At 31.3% G+C, this 16,494-nt stretch overlaps 1 protein-coding gene across 4 annotated transcripts in view; it reads left to right on the top strand.

The window, feature by feature from the left end:
- The window catches only part of LOC118200925 (uncharacterized), a 42,447-nt gene that overhangs the window by 3,518 nt on the left and 22,435 nt on the right, over positions 1-16,494 (top strand). For 2 of the 4 annotated variants that reach the window (XM_035372916.2, XM_085806596.1), the window contains exons 2-3: positions 3,129-3,211; positions 3,564-3,769. The gene's annotated coding sequence lies outside the window, so the exon portion shown is untranslated. The remainder of the gene's footprint in view (positions 1-3,128; positions 3,212-3,563; positions 3,770-16,494) is intronic. The other 2 variants (XM_035372915.2, XM_035372917.2) reach the window with 1 other exon arrangement.

Here is a 16,494-nt window from a genome sequence, read left to right as displayed (position 1 = left end):
GCAATAATATTTTCTTTGCTAGATTACAATTTTTTTTTTTTTTTTTTTTTTCTTTTCCATAAGCCTGTGGTAGCTATTGTGCAAGCATTGTTCTTCTTAACCTAAGTCTATTTCTTTTCATGAAATGATTGATTTATCCTCTGCTTACTTTAAATTATTGAGCTATAGTATCACATTTTTTCACTTCATCCCTCATTTTAATTTGTATCATTTCACACAACATAGCTATGCCATTATTCCTTTGCTCTATCACATAATATAGCACTTTACTACTATCAATTTCTGGAAATTTTCTACTTTTGGTCCCTGAAATGCTCTGCACTCTGAATTTGTCTTCCTCAGAGCATCTTTTTGTTTCCTCCACTGTTGAATTAAGGTAGTTTGAACACCAGACTGTCTACTGGTCCCATTAACTTGGACTCTACTGGTCCCATCAACAAACTTTAAATTGTACTGTTTAACTACATTTATTTTCTTTTCCAGTGGCTTTGAAAATTTGGAATACACTGCATTTGTAGTACACACATGTCAAAAGAAACTTCTTCGAAGAATTTTTTATCCTAAATAAAGAATAAAATCAATAATGTTGTCATGTAAAGTCATGGATACTGCACAGAGCATGTGTCTGTCTCAGTTACCTCATAAAGCCTCAAGTTATACAGTTCCTAGAAGGAACATTGGAGAAAGAGGGTGGAAAAAAAAGACAGATTTCGAAAAATTTAACAGAGCTGGAACATAAATAATAGATTAAATAATAAAAACAAGGGGAAATAAAATGGATGAAAAGTTAAATACATAAATGAAATACAAAGTGAATACATTGATTAAAAGTAATCAAGGGAATATCATTTACTGATTAACTAACCCTCAGAGGAAAAAAACTATATACAGAAGAGGAAAATTGGAACTACTCTGATATGCGCCCTCAAGTCGCCAAATATTTTTGGCGAGAAACTTCACGCTGCCATATTACTATCTAAATTTTTTGTCTACATTTTGAACTTTTAGCCCAAAATGTCTCCAAAAACGCGATTTTCGCACATGCAAAAACTACGTTTTGAACACACAATTTAGCTAAAATTCCGAAACAAAAACAAAAAATTTAGATAGCAAAAACGTAAAGTTTCTAACCAAAATTATTTGACAAGAATCCATGTACACAGCGACATGTTTTAACTTAAAAAAACATCTATGAATTGCACAATGTAGGCAACGAACGAATCTACAAACTACGCACACCTCGCTTTAATAAATTAACATAACAACAATAAATTTCAAAGAATACCATGTACACAGCATCCTGTTTAAACTTTAAAAAAATTCTACGAATTGCACAATTTAGGCAAGGAAGGAATCTACGATCTACGCACTCCTCGCTTTAATAAAATAACAACAATAAATTTCAAATAATACCATGTACACAGCATTCTGTTTTAACTTTAAAAAATATCTACGAATTGTACAGTCTAGACACTAAACAACAAAATAAACTAAAATAAATTTCAAACAATTTAAAAAAACAACAATAACGACAGAAATTCATACTAAAGAACCAATGAACGTAACATTCTACAAAATAAGAACAAGGATAAAATAAAATGCACTTACCATGAATTAATGCGTTTTCGAATAGCAGAAATATAAATTTCATACCGCCTTTAACATGCCGCCACGTAACCACTATCGTATTTACATGACAGCCAGACACACTATCCAGAAAATTTATACTATGGTTCACAAATAAATAAAATCACAAATCCCTACTTCTATCATGCACTGCCATTAAAAATAATCTCCCAGACCTTCTTTCCACACTTCCAAATACCCACTACCCCTCAACAGGATAGCCACAATCATATTTCCTTTTGCCGAACTTCAATTCAACAACTACCATTTTATCTTTCCCTCCCATCTTCTCAGACACAGAGGCGAACCAACGAGCTCCAGCGAAAGATTTTTCAACATCAACAGGGTTGCCATAGAACACGCAATCGCGCCAAAAACCAGCGCAGAACACATATCGCCACATTTAGTGAAATTAGGGCGTATATTAGAATTGTACTGGAAAATTATGCAAATATTTTTAAAATTTTCAGAACCTAGCACTAAAAAGCTAGGGGGAATGCATGAGCAAATATGGTATTTGCAGTGTAAAGGCAAAAGCACCAAAGTGGCTAAAGATACATGTTTAGTTTATTTAAGTGAACAAGTGTAATCATTCATCTTATTCTGGTTTTCAAATTCAACATTGCATGTGCAATCCACAAATAAAAGCATGTGGGTCGCATACAAACTAAAAATTATGGTTTTACTATGTGTTCTCAAACATAACACATTTGCAGCATTGTAAACTGTATTTGTCGATAATTCTTAGTTGAAGAATTTTAAAATGTGTGCTTTTTTGAAGTTAGAAATTGTTGTCAAGCGCAAAAACAGTGTTCGACACTCATGGAGTGGGAATAATGGCAATAATCCAAAATTCATGTTATGATTGGTGTATGTATTAAGCCATTACAAATGCAACTGTATATCAGTTGATAAATCTTCAGTAATTTCATCTGTTAACTGTGTAATATACCCTAACACACAAAGCATGCCCATTGTCATACAATAAATTGCCATTTATAAAAGGCATTCAAATATTAACTTAAAGTACTTACGTGACCTTTTATTTTCATAAATAAGCATGTATCAAAATAGCCTTGCTTTTATCTTTACCTTGAGTTTCTGAGATAGCTTTTATTGTTGCTACCTCAAAACTTACTCGCAATGTCTTTAGCTAGAGAACCAGAAAGTGGTAAGCAAATATGTAAATATAGCTGCAAAGTTATGTTATTTTTAACTTTATCACCTTTATAAAAGAGCAAAATGATCACTTATCTTTACAGTGTTCAATTAAAATTTAAATTGCTTAAAATTAAGTTATAGATCAGTTTTTTTTAATACCTGCTAAAGATGAAAAGAAATGTTCATTTCTAAAAGCTTTTTTTCTGAACAATTAAGTTTTACAGATATGAGAAAGATCCCTACTTGTAAAATTACTCAAATGCAAAAATGGGATGAGCATAAAGTTATTTCTAAACATCCTATAAGTGTTGTTCATAAATTTAAAAGGCTCCCTTTTTCAGACTCATTCAAAGGACAATGTTTGTGGTGTTTGAGAAAAAGCTGCTCTGTGAATATTTGTGCTATTTCAGTGAACTTTTCAGTGGTATGTTTTCCCATGTTTTATTTGTATAGATTATTTTTTTATCAAATATGTTCTTTTTATTTATGCAAGCATAAAGTAAGTTTCGTGAATTAGTGGGGTATTCCCTAGTTTTTATTTAATTGGGACATTTTGTTAAAAATAAATGTATTAAGAGTTAAGAAATTTCAAAATAGCTGTATTGTATTCCTCTTTAAATGAAATAATGGCATAAAAAAAGTGCATAAATTTTAAAAACAAATTTTAGATAATAAGAAAAATTTCACTGTTAAAAATATAACGGTCGAGTTTATATTTTAATGTTATTAGAATATTTATCAAGTTTATAGAGCTGTTCAAATCGTCTCCCTTCTAGATGAACATAGATATCACTCAGCACAAGAAAATTCTGCTGGTTAAGGCTTTCAGTATATGTACTTTAAGTCTATTTTTCATTTCATTTCATCCACAACATATTTATTAATGAAAAACATCGTCAATATATGCATTTAGACTGTGGCATGGACTGAATCTGTAAGTGCACCAAAACTTGACACAGAGCATGGACAGAACAGCATAGTGGTAAGTACTATTAGTATACAGCTTGCCGATAAAAGTACTTACGTGACCTTTTATTTTCATAATCATTGGTTATAAGCATGTATTTCCAATTGTAAAAATGTTTCAAGTGATACAAAATTCATATTTTAGCAATACAAAATTCACATTTTAGCACACTTTTAAATTTAAAAATCAGTTTTGTAAATGCACAGAGGGAATTTTTTTTTTTCCTTGGATTGAAAAATGAATTAGAATAATGAAAGGCTATTTTTTCCCCTTCAGTATGATACAAGGATTTTCCTTTGTGATTTGCCAGTATATAATTATCTTGTCATGTATAATTTTGTTTCATTTTATATGCCAAAAGCATTTGCATGCAAGTAATTTGTAAGTTTTTAAGTACTTTAAATATGTTAATATTCACATGCGTTTTAATTACTTTAGGATTATAATTTAATAGCTGTGAAAAAAGGATTAGAAATATTTTTAATTTATTGCAAATAATGTTAGGAACTGGTTATTTATGAATACAGTCAAAAGTCGTTAATCCGGACTCGTCGGGACTTCGTCGATTCCGGAATATCGATTTTTCCGGATTATAGATCATCAGTTTAAATCTGGTAAGATGGCATGCAGAAATTATAAAATTAAAAATATAAGCATAATTTATAAAATAAAGAATAATTATGATCCAAAGGGTATCAAAATTTACAAAAAAAAAAAAAAAAATTAATATTTATTTGTTTGCTTTATTAAACATTTCTTTCAATGTAAGTTGTTTAAGTTGCTTCGTTTTATGTGATAATACTTTCTCTTTAATTCTATAAACAAACATAATTTCTTGTTCAGTTACAAAGTTCCGCTTTTCAAGTCCTATAATTGCCGTGTCGAGAATACCGACTAATTTGTCAATCGAAATTTTTTCGTTTTCAATAACCTCTGTGTCACTTTTTCACTATCGAAAGTGAATTAAAATGACGAGGAATTTGATTTAAATCATATTAAAGACGGAGTACATCGAGATGAAATACTACATTTAGTAAGGAATTATAAGCCCAAATAAAATAAAAACATCTGCCCTGAAGATAAGGATAGTGCTGACAGATCAACTTCCAGTTCATTGCGCATCACGACGCCCCCCCCCCCCCCACAGAGCAGCGTGAGATTGATAAACATATTTAGGAATGATTAGAGAATCAAAGGATATGCCTTTATCCATTTTTTGCAGCAATTCCACTTTTTGTTTGATGGACATCGAAACATACTTTCGCTTTGTAGATCCTTTGGGAGCTCCAGCATCGGAAATTCTATTTGACATAATCGAAAGTTCAAGCTTACTTTTATAAAATTGCTCTAACAGTCTGCAAAAAATAATAAGCCGGATCCAATTCAAAGATTAAGGAATAACGCAATCTGCAACATTAACTGAAATAGATAATTTTAGCTTGTACCGTTTGTTATACATTAAATGCGCATGCGTAAACGTATTATGCGCACACGCATATGCGAAGCCATAAAGGTTTAACGCGCGACGCATGTGCAGAAAGTTTGTAGCTTTGATGTCCGGATTATAGATCATTCCGGATTATGGGTGTCCGAATTAACGACTTTTGACTGTACTGAAGACGGCCACTGTTTTCTAAAGTACAAATTCTAATTAATATGACTATGAAAATACAGTGTGTCTATAATTAAAGATCCGTATTTCAAAACTGCCTACAAGCAAAACCAGTTATCAGGAAATTGTGAAATTTTGTGGCAGACTTGATGAAAGGATGATAATTTCTTTCAGTGAAAAAAAATAGTTATAAATATCATCACCAGAGGGCATTATATTAATAAATTATATATTTAGCCACACTTTTACAATAGTTTTACAATTTAATAAATTTGTTCCAGAAAAAAAAGGTCAGGTAAAGTTTTTGTATTTTTATCACTTACCAAATGTTTCAAATCTCTCCAAAGCCAAAAATCATATGGATTGAGGTTTGGGGATCGTAGAGGCCACATATTACGAAAATGCCAGCTAATGACATGTTCTTCTGTAAAATGATGTTTAAAACCATTTGTAACACACAGAGCCAGATTTAGACTTGATAAGGCCCTTAGCTATTTGTGATATGGGGCCCTTAATAAGCCTTATAATATATTTTTAATACTATTCATACTACATTTTAAATTTTTTGGGGGCCGCCAAGAAAGTGGGGGCACTAAGCTGTAGCTTGGTAAATTCGGTCCTTGTAACACACCGTGCAATGTGTGGAGGAACTCAGTCGTGCATAAAGATTGTGAGTGCAAGGCACTTGTGTGCTTGCAGAATTTTATTCTCTAACAATGATGCATATCACTGCCCGGTGATGGAGCATGCCACTGAACCTGTGGAACTTAGCTCCTCAAAGAAGTACAGACTAAGAATAAATAATGCAGAAAATTCACGCCATACCATCACTTTTGGTGAATGCAATAGAACCTCTAAGGCAGGGCGCAGATTTTCTGAGTTCCGAATTCAGCTATTGTGAGTATTCATTGCTCTGTCCAAATGAAAATGGGCTTTATCTGTCCAAAAGATATTCCAAGGCCATTCTGAATTGACCCTAAAGCGAGCAAGAAACTGGAGTTGAACGTCAAAATCATGTGAAAGCAACTGATGTGCTAGTGAAAGTTTATAGTGATAATACTGCTTGATATTCCACAAGATCTTATAGATTGTTGAATGTGGTCTATTCTGCACCTCTGCTATATGCAGGACCCTGTCACTAGCCTGTAAGTTTGAAGCTGTGCCCTCCATGACCTGAAGCGCAACCTCCTGTACTGCGTCTGCAGAAACAGGTTTTCTTCCTCTTCCAGGACGAACAGAAAAAGATCCTCTTTCTTCAGATTTTATTTTCATTTTCTGAAGGTTTTTAACCGGGAGCGCACATGCTCTTTTGAGTTACACGAGCTTGCGCCTTAGGTTCAAAAGACCAGGCTCGTGTTTTTTGAAAAAAAATCTGTTACTCTTCAGGTAAAAGTTTTACATTTACAATTTTCAGGAAATATAATTTCAAGTTTTAAATACTTGTTGTGTATATATATATATATATATTTTCACGTGAGAAGTAAACTTTTAAAAAAAAAAGATTGTAATCTCTTACTAAATACGGCTGTTGGAACTTGGGGGTGTATAAAAAGTTTGATATCTTAACTTTTACAAAATAGACTTTTCTAAACTAAAACTCTATAGCATGATTATTTTCTGGTACTTTTCCGTTTTGCCGGTGCAAACAATAAAATCGCCAATAATGGTACAAGTGATGCTAAACGGAATATCTTCGCTGGTAACCTATTACGCCTCATTTTCAAAACAAGTCAAAGCCATTTTTTATCAGATTGATTGTTTCTTTCAATAGTGGTATACACTTACATAGAATTTTTACCAGATAGTTCAGTTTTATGCTCTAAGGCCATTCGCGGTAATTAAGTCAATTAGTATTTGATAAAAAATTATGTTTCCAATTGAATGACCATTTTGTTAAAAAGGAAACCTTACTTAACGCACATTTAAGAACACAAATTTTCCTTCCTGCGAGGATAACTAACTGTAACCATCAATAACAATACACTAGATACGATGACATTTCACGCGTTCCTAAACAAACTTCCCCAAATTTATTGCCCTTCTTAAAGGGAAAGGTTTCCGTATGTGAGTGAGGGGACTTTACTTGAACATCTCATGTTCTTATGAGTTTGTATTTCTAGGGAAATAGAGTATTGCAAGGTCTGCTTATTGTTAAACTAAAACGTTAGGAATTCTATTATTTATTTATTTATTTTGTTGAAATTGTGACTCAGTTTTATAAAAAGTACCAGAGCTCATTTTATTTATGGCTCCGGTGCGCTCCGGCTAGAATTGTAATTTATCTTAAAAATTGAGAAGTAGCGGAGCCAGGCTCCGCCACAATTTAAGCACTGTTGTTAGGTATCAATTTTTTTTTTTTTTTTTTTTTTTTTTTTTTTTTTTTTTCTGTTGAAGGTATTTGATAAAAAAATTAGTATGTTTCCAATTGAATGACCATTTTGTTAAAAAGAAAACCTTAAAAGAAATCATTCCTAAACCTTATGTAAAAACATTTTTGAAAAATTGTCACTTGTCCATAGAACCTCTAAAAAGATCAACTGGGTAAAAGAAGAAAGTAATCTGTAATAGCTTGTGGCATAAGTAAAATTTTATGTTATTTTATGTAACCCTCCCACACCAATCTAAATATTTTTTCCTGTTTTTATAAAGCATTTAATTAAAATTTGATATTATTACTTCCTAATTAAAAATAGGTACAAAAATTCATTTGGCAAATTATATATGACTAGGTTTTTAATGTTAGGCATGGATGCATTCAATAAAGTTTCATGCTTTAACAAAAAAAAAAAAAAAAATGGCAGAGTTAGATTATCACTTCAGAACTCCTGGTTTGGCATAATTATTAAAAGTACTTCCTTGTTAAAGCATCTAATATATATTATTAGGAAAATTAATTTAGTAAAAATTAGAAAATATTATGGCAGCATTCAGAAAATGAAAAAACGTAATGCACAGGAAAATTAACAGCTTTTGTGTCATAATCTGACAACTGACTCTATAATGAAATCGAATCTTTTTCTCTCTTCCTATATATTGTCTAAATATGAATATGAATCCAAGTGTTGGTGAACTGTTTCTCTTTGTCTTGTGTTTCGCCATTTGGCTACACCCCCAGAATCATTCAGTTTTCTGTGTTTGCTCTAGATGTTGGATCTACAAAGTCAAGAATTACAATATACTGTAAAATGTTAAAAGCCAGTTTTCTTTCTTTCTTTCTTTTTTTCCAATTCATAACTCTGATAAACACACCAACAATTTGAATATTCTGAACTGTACTAAAATATATTGTTCTTTCTTCATGAAAATGTCCTTTTATCGTTGCCGTCATAATTTAAATGCCTATTTTCAGAAGTAAGCATTCATATATTTCTCTGTAGATTCCTCCAAAACTTACTTTTTTGCTAAAACTTTGTCTATATTGTTCTTTCACTTGATGAATAGACTTTTGTCAGTCTCGATGATTTTTTCAAGTTCGCTAATTTTATCTTTTAAGTGTTTGATCAAGAACAAGCAATTTTTTTTCATGTAGTTGTCATTGCTGTGTTATTTCCCTGTATGTATCTGTCTGTTGTACCATATAATGAAAGTTGGTTTTTTAGCCTTATAGTTTATGAAAACAGATTGGTAAAAAAAGGAATCCTGGAACCATTAAACCAAATATTGGCACAAAGACCTTTTTTTTTCTCCTGCAGCTATTCATTGCATCTCCAAATATTTTGCTTGGCAAAAAATTAAAGATAATTTTTTTTGGTGGCCATTTTTTTCATTTTTGTAGAGTATGCAAAATACAATCCTTACTTATTATAGCAACCCCAACATTGAATCTCTGATTAACTGAGATAGCTTGCATATCTCGCTAGAGGTTACATCTCTATTGATTAGCCATTAAGTTTTGAAAAATATTCCAAATTTGCTATTTATGCTGTTTTTACTTTTATATCTTTTAAATGTTATTTCTAGATACAACAAAGTTATATCTAGATTATATCTAGATATTATATACGCCCTAAGTTTCTTATAATTAGAATTTTATTTTAGTTAAATTTGGTTTTTTAGAATTTATAAAAAAATAAATTGATAAGTGAAGTTATTTACATAAAAATAAGACTGATTACTGTAATAAAATTAATGAAATAGAAATTTTAAATATATCAACTATCTGATGAATAATTTTTTTGCTTAAAACTCTGTTATTTCTTATAAGTTCAGAATTAATTCATTTGCATATTTGAAAGGATAAATTACTTTTAATCATCAGAAAAATATATTTATTAAAAGGTAGCCTACTCATCAGTTTAATAAATGAGGTTTCATAAAAAAATGCTACAAACATTTTAGAAAAATTAAGAAACATTTTTTGAAAAACTTTCACAGTAATTTTATTAAATATGTTAACCAGTGTCATGTATAATGAATATATCCATTCTAATTTAATGTAATTCTATTTAAAAATCAAAAGTAAAATATTTGGTACTTTTCCATTTTGCTGGCGCAAGCGAAAAGTCGCCAAAAATGGTATGGTACAACCGATGCCAAACAGAATTTCCTTGCTGGTAACCTTTTATGCCTCATTTTCAAAACAAATCGCAGCCATTTCTTATCAGATTGATTGTTTCTTTCAATACTGACATACATTTACATAGAAAGTTTACCAGATAGTTCAATTTTATGCCCTAAGGCCATTCGCAGTAATTAAGTCAATTCGGATGCAATCACACCGCTTACCCTATCCAAAAATATAGAAAAGGCAAAGTCCAGGATTAAATTCATCAATTCTAATGAGAATGCATTAGCGAAGTAAAGAACTGCGGTTTTTGAAGTAAAGAACTGCGGTTTTTATGTAATCTCTGAGTAAGCTATTCGTACAAATTGAAATAATTCTTGCATTTAAACTTGTATTCCAAATTAAGATTTAACTTGAAATTAATGTATATAATTACTGAGAGAATTATATATTTTTGTAGCGTAGTTTACGTGAGATGACATCACTTTGGGTCACATGGTACGAACCAGCGAATAAGGATGTTGAATCATGATAGCATAGTAAATTCTTCAATTAATGTCTTTTTACAAAATTTTAAACATTATTAAAATGTTTATGCCTTCAAAATAAAAAAATTCTTAGAACTAATGTTTGTTAACATTTTTTATATGTATACTGTATGTTGTTGCCAAAAAAGTCTGCTTGGCGAGATTTGCGCCGGCGAAGCGGAAAAGCACCTATTTTCCTTATTTAAAGGATTTCTGCAAGTGTATGCATATGATTAGCAGTTTCAAAAATAAATGTAGCTTAGGAACTTTTTTTATCATCATGCTGTATAACAGAAACTGGTGTACAATGTTTCAGAAATTTTTAAATGGTAAAATGTCTTGCTGATAATAAAATAAAATCCATTACCCACTAATTTTATGAACATATATAAAGTGGGATGTTTGAAATAAGTAACTAATGCCTTGAAATTTTATCAAAAAATGAAACTATCTAGTACAAACTACTTGTAAATGAATAAGAATCTTAGCTTATGGATTACTTGCAGAAAAGAGCTGATGTTCACTTTTCACTGGTAAATAGGTTGGGAAAAAAAAAAAAAAAAAAAAAAAAGAGCATCGAAGCATCATTTTTGTGATACAATGCTGTAGTTGTTTTACATTTTGCATTGATAGTTATTATTTATTTGGAAAATATCACACATCAAATTGATGGAATCACTAGATATCAATCATAATGTTTTAGATTTAATACCAAAATGTTGTGTTTTCTATTGATAATATATTTGTTATATGATCTCAAATCAGTCATCTTTCTAAATTTTAAATCTGAGGTAAAATTGAAATCTTTCCATTATTTGTCTTCTTTAATGGTCATGGCAAGAGAAAATGATGTTTGCGCAATTTCAGCCTAAGGGATTTGCGAATTGTTGCCAAATGTTATAAGCATGCCTGAAATCAAAATTAACTACCATAAAGGGTAATTCATTCAATGTTTACACAACACAATTTTTTAATATAAATTCATATTTATTATAGTATTTGATAATTTTATTATTTATTACAACCTTTAATTAAATAAATTGTAAAATTCTATTCATTATTTAATTTTTAATACAATTTTGTTAGCACTTTATTTTTAAAAAATGCATAAACATAACCAGAAAATAAATTTTTATAAACTATAACAAAAAAAGAACCACATTGCCATGAGAAAGGATATTTGTGATCTACTAAACTAATGCTTGGCATGAAGACTTTTTCTACTTTTTGCAGCTGCTGACATTGCATCACCAAATAGTTTTTTTTTTTTTCCAACATATATTATGCTTATTTTCAAAAATTCACTTTCTTGATAAAATACATCTTTCTTGGAAAGAAACTATAGCATCTTAATCAGTTAGATTGACAAAAAAAGTATGCATAGCAAGTATTATTTGCAGTGAAAAATTTTTATTAGCCGAAGATACACAAGCAATGAGCACACACATAAAATTTTAAAAGTAACAGCAGAAAAATTTGGATGCACAGGTGAAAACTGTAAACATTTGTTTCTCGCCAATACAGAAACACACCAAATCGACATTTTTATCAGGGTTGCTACAAGAGACAAGTACCATCTTTCCAGCCTAACATACTGGAAATTGCAAAAGAAGTAGAGGAAAATTTGGTATTTCTATTTTTCAGTATAATTCCCTTAGGCAAACTTTTCACATCTTGTAGTTGGTCTCTGTCCTATAATGCTGATGTGCCTGTATAAAGCCATAACTGCTAGCTTTAACTTTTTGTCATCTTTAAACCTTCTTCTACAAAGCTCAGATTGAAGTTTGGAGAATATGTAATAATTACTTAAAACTAGATTTTTCAATTACGGTCAAAATTCTTTAATCCGGACTCGTCTTGACTTTGGCGATTCCAAATTGTCAGTTTCTCCGGATTATAGACCATCAGTTTAAATCTGGTAAGATGGCATGCAGAAATTATAAAAATATGAAACCGTAATTTATGAAATAAAGAGCAATTATGATCTAAAGAGTATCAAAATTTACAAAAAAAAAAGCTTAATATTTATTTGTTTAATTTATTAAACATTTCTTTCAGTGCGCACATGCGTAAAGCATACATTACGCATAGTCGAAATTAGAAAATTGCACCAGAAAACTATTTGATGTGTATTCATGATATTTATAATGACGAGGAAATTGATTTAAATTATATTGGAGTACATTGAGATGAAACACTATATTTAGTGAGGAATTATAAGCCGAATAAAATAAAAACATCTGCCCTGAAGATGAGGATAGTGCTGACAGATCAACTTCCAGTTCATTGCATGTCGCGACTTCCCCCCCCCCTTTGCGCAGCTTACTTTTATTAAATTGCTGTAACAGTCTGCAAAAAATAATACGCCGGATCCAATTCGAAAATTAAGGAACAACGCAATCATCAACATTAACTGAAATAGATAATTAGATAATTTTAGCATAGATATACCGTCCGCTACATATTAAACGCGCATGCATAAACGCCTATGTGCATGCGTGAACGCATTATGCATTGACGCATGCACAGAAAGATTGTAGCTTTGAGGTCCGGATTAACGACTTTTGACTGTATAAAAGAGAATGATCCATCTCTTGAAACTTGCATTTCTTTACTGTTTCAGTCCATTACCCACTGCTTTGGCTATAACAGCTGTGTAACTGAAGTATTATTCACTGATCCCCTCTGTCATAGGATATAAAAACAATATCTGTATTACAATCATTATATAGGTGTCATCTTTTGTTACAACTGAAAAAATGTTCTCTGATTTACACAGCTAAGTTGCAGCAACTTCTGAAGTGTGCTGTTGTTTTTGAGTTACTAGTAGAAATTGGAATGTCCATCTCGTAAAGGCCTTGTCATGTAGAATGCTCAAAATATATTTTTTAGAGTACTGCTATCTCCTTGGTTTTTAATCTTCAGTATTTCTTTCTTACAAGAGCAATGTGTTCTAATGTCATTATCTCTACCTTGATAAGAACCATCTTCAATAGATCTCGTCCCATGTAAAATAATTATGCCCTTCATTATCTGTAGAATATGAAACAGAGGTATCATTATAAATACTGTCCAAATATTGTTTTAATTAATTTTTATTTAATTTTAATTTATTTACCTTCTTTAGTCAAAAAATGATATATTTGATTGATTTGAACATTTTAAAAAGGCATTTTGTCGAAGCACATTATTCAAATAACTGTCATAAAAGAACTAAGATGCTCACCTTAACAAACCTTTCAAATTTATTCAAAGTTACCATTACATGTATGCAAGAGAAATTTATTGCCAGATGATTTTTAAATAGCAGTTTGGAAACTTTTGAATATTACTACATAACTTAAATTCAAAAGGTTATATTCACATTGACCTATACTTGACTGTTTATTCTAATGCTTATACGAGGCATATTTGGAAACTAAGTACCGTTTTGAAAAGAAAAAAAAAAAAAAAAATAGTAAAACAATTTTTTCGAATCCAATTTTATTTTTACATGAAAATTCATGTCTTAAACTATTTTTCAACATAGTTTCCGCCAATGATCAGACACTTGTCATAGCGGGTGACCAGTTTTTGTATACCATCGTCAAAGAAACTCCCCCACCCCCCTAGTTTCAATAACCATGACTCCACAGCATTTTTCGTGGCATTGTCAGATCCAAAGCGCTTGCCACCAAGCTCGCGCTTCATGTGCAGGAACAAGTGATAGTCGGACGGCGCCAAGTCCGAACTGTACGCCGGGTGGTTTAAAAAGTTTTCTTCCTCATCACTGTACCGTGTGAGAAATGTCAGGGCACTACCAAGTCGCTTTGTTTTATGAACATCAGTAAGCATTTTTGGAACCCATCGGGAACACAGTATGCGATAATTCAAGCGGTCAGACACAATTTCGAACAAAACAGTACGTGAAATTTGTGGAAATGCCTCTGAAAGAGTTGTCATTGTGAAGCCTCTGTTCTCATGAATTGCTTCATCAACTTTCCTTACCAAATCATCGGTGACAACAGAAGGCCGACCACTTCGAGCCTCGGCGTGGACATTTGTTCGACCTGCATTAAACATTCTTACCCACTTTCTCACCATTCCATCACTTATCGCGTATTCACCGTAAACTTCTGTCACTTGACGATAAATTTCGGCCGGTTTAACATTCTTTGCGTTCAAAAATTTAATCACGGCACGAATCTCACAGTCAGCGGGAGAACTAATTGTCTTAAACATTTTGAATGTGCACAGCAAACTGAAAACACAACATAGAGCAACCAAAATGGCGACAGTTGAAAGTCAGTGAACAAGAAAGACTAGTGCACATGCGCAGGATGCCTACCACAGCGCTGCAACAGCGCTAGAATGAAATGGTACTTAGTTTCCGAATACGCTGCGTGTTTTTCTGTATGCTATAAAAACCATGAGAACAGTAGTCATTCAAAATTTTAGATGCATTTTTATTTAAAATTACACCCACATGTTTTATAAACTAATGAATTATAACCCTTATTATATTAATTAAGATTAACTGTATACATGGAGAAAAATATATTGTATCAAAGAAATAATTATACTGTAAGCAATTTTTACAGTTAGATTTATGCTGTTTTTCAAACTAAGGCATCCTTCTGAGTGGGAATTAATTTTTGGCTAATTTTAAAATTAGACATATTGTTGGAGACCGAAGAGCTTTAACATTTTAAAAACTATTTGAGTAAGTAAAAGTCCTCGCCCCCCCCTTTTTTTTTTTTTTTTTTTTTGGTAGAATTTTATAAAATTTTGATGTGTAATTGAAATGGAAATGAAAAATGGTATGTAGTGTAAAGGATTATAGATCGATTTTGTACTCGTAAAATATTCACATGAATAAGTAACATCTTCCTGCTAATTATACCTCTTTTCAAGTATGTCCTTACATAGTTTCATTCTGTGTAGTGAGGCATTATCTATCAAAATTGCAGTAACCATTGTTGACTTTTTCTTCAACTTGGGATGATTCAAAATTTCAGTGCCATGTGGAGATAGTACACATTTATTAAAATAGTACATAATATGAAGATGACAAGCAAAAATCTATAAACATTTTATTTACACTGTAATTACTTATTTAAAGGCAGTGTTTCTATGAGTAGTTTCACAAGAAATGTTCAGATTTTCATGCATTCCATTCTGACATTAGTAGAGCTACGATGCTGCATTTATTAACAGAAAGTCTAAAATATGCCTAGCATATTTCAGATACATCTAATATATCCTGCCAATATTTTCTGTATTAAGTCTTAGTTAAAAGCAACTGGAGTATTGTTGAGTGCGTACGGATTCGTTCCTAAATGAAGGCACAAGTCCGATAAAAAATTAACAAAAATTTATTATTATCACAACAAATATGCTTAAATTTCCTCAAATTATCATGCAGTATTACAATATCTCACAGTAGTTATCTTTTAACTACTCAAACGTTCAATAGAACTTAAAACAGCTGAAGAAAGCTAATCCACGAATTCACTACAATCAACAAGAGCAGTTTTCTAAACAACAACAAACTAAGTAACTACTACAAAATGAGAGGTTTTCCTCCTTTTATAAGATTTTAAAATCACGCGCGAGAATTTTCTAGTACTTTCTCGAAATCAAAAAGAGATATTATTAAATGTTTAATGCACGCGCTCTTGTATTTTCAATTTTCTGGCTTAGCTTTCTTTTAATATTCATCACGTGCTGCACTGCGTGGGAAATAAAACCATTTAATATATAAATGAACTAACATTAGCTGTTTAAATACCAAATTCGTAACACTGCCCCCTTCCTAAGGACTGCACGTACCGGGCAGTACAATCCCTGGACAGGAAGGCAAACTTACACTGTGGCCTAAATGCAATAATAAGCATTACATTACAATAATAAACATCATGAACAATAAATACAATAAATAAAAGAAATCAAATGATATCAAATACTAAATACACATTTAGAAACGAAAAGGACCATGGTCTTACACTATTTACATTATGTACTAAGGCCATAGTATTGAGCTAACCTGTCGTAATGAACGACTTTAGGTTTAGAGTTCAAAGACTTATGGATCCGAACCACGACGTCATTCAGCCTG

The sequence above is a fragment of the Stegodyphus dumicola genome, chromosome 12 (assembly GCF_044657685.1).
Source record: "Stegodyphus dumicola isolate Sdum_Otavi_A_Nest chromosome 12, ASM4465768v1".
Lineage (NCBI taxonomy): Eukaryota > Metazoa > Arthropoda > Arachnida > Araneae > Eresidae > Stegodyphus > Stegodyphus dumicola.
The sequence above is the reverse complement of the archived record's forward strand: the minus strand, read 5'-3'. Positions and strand labels throughout refer to the sequence as shown.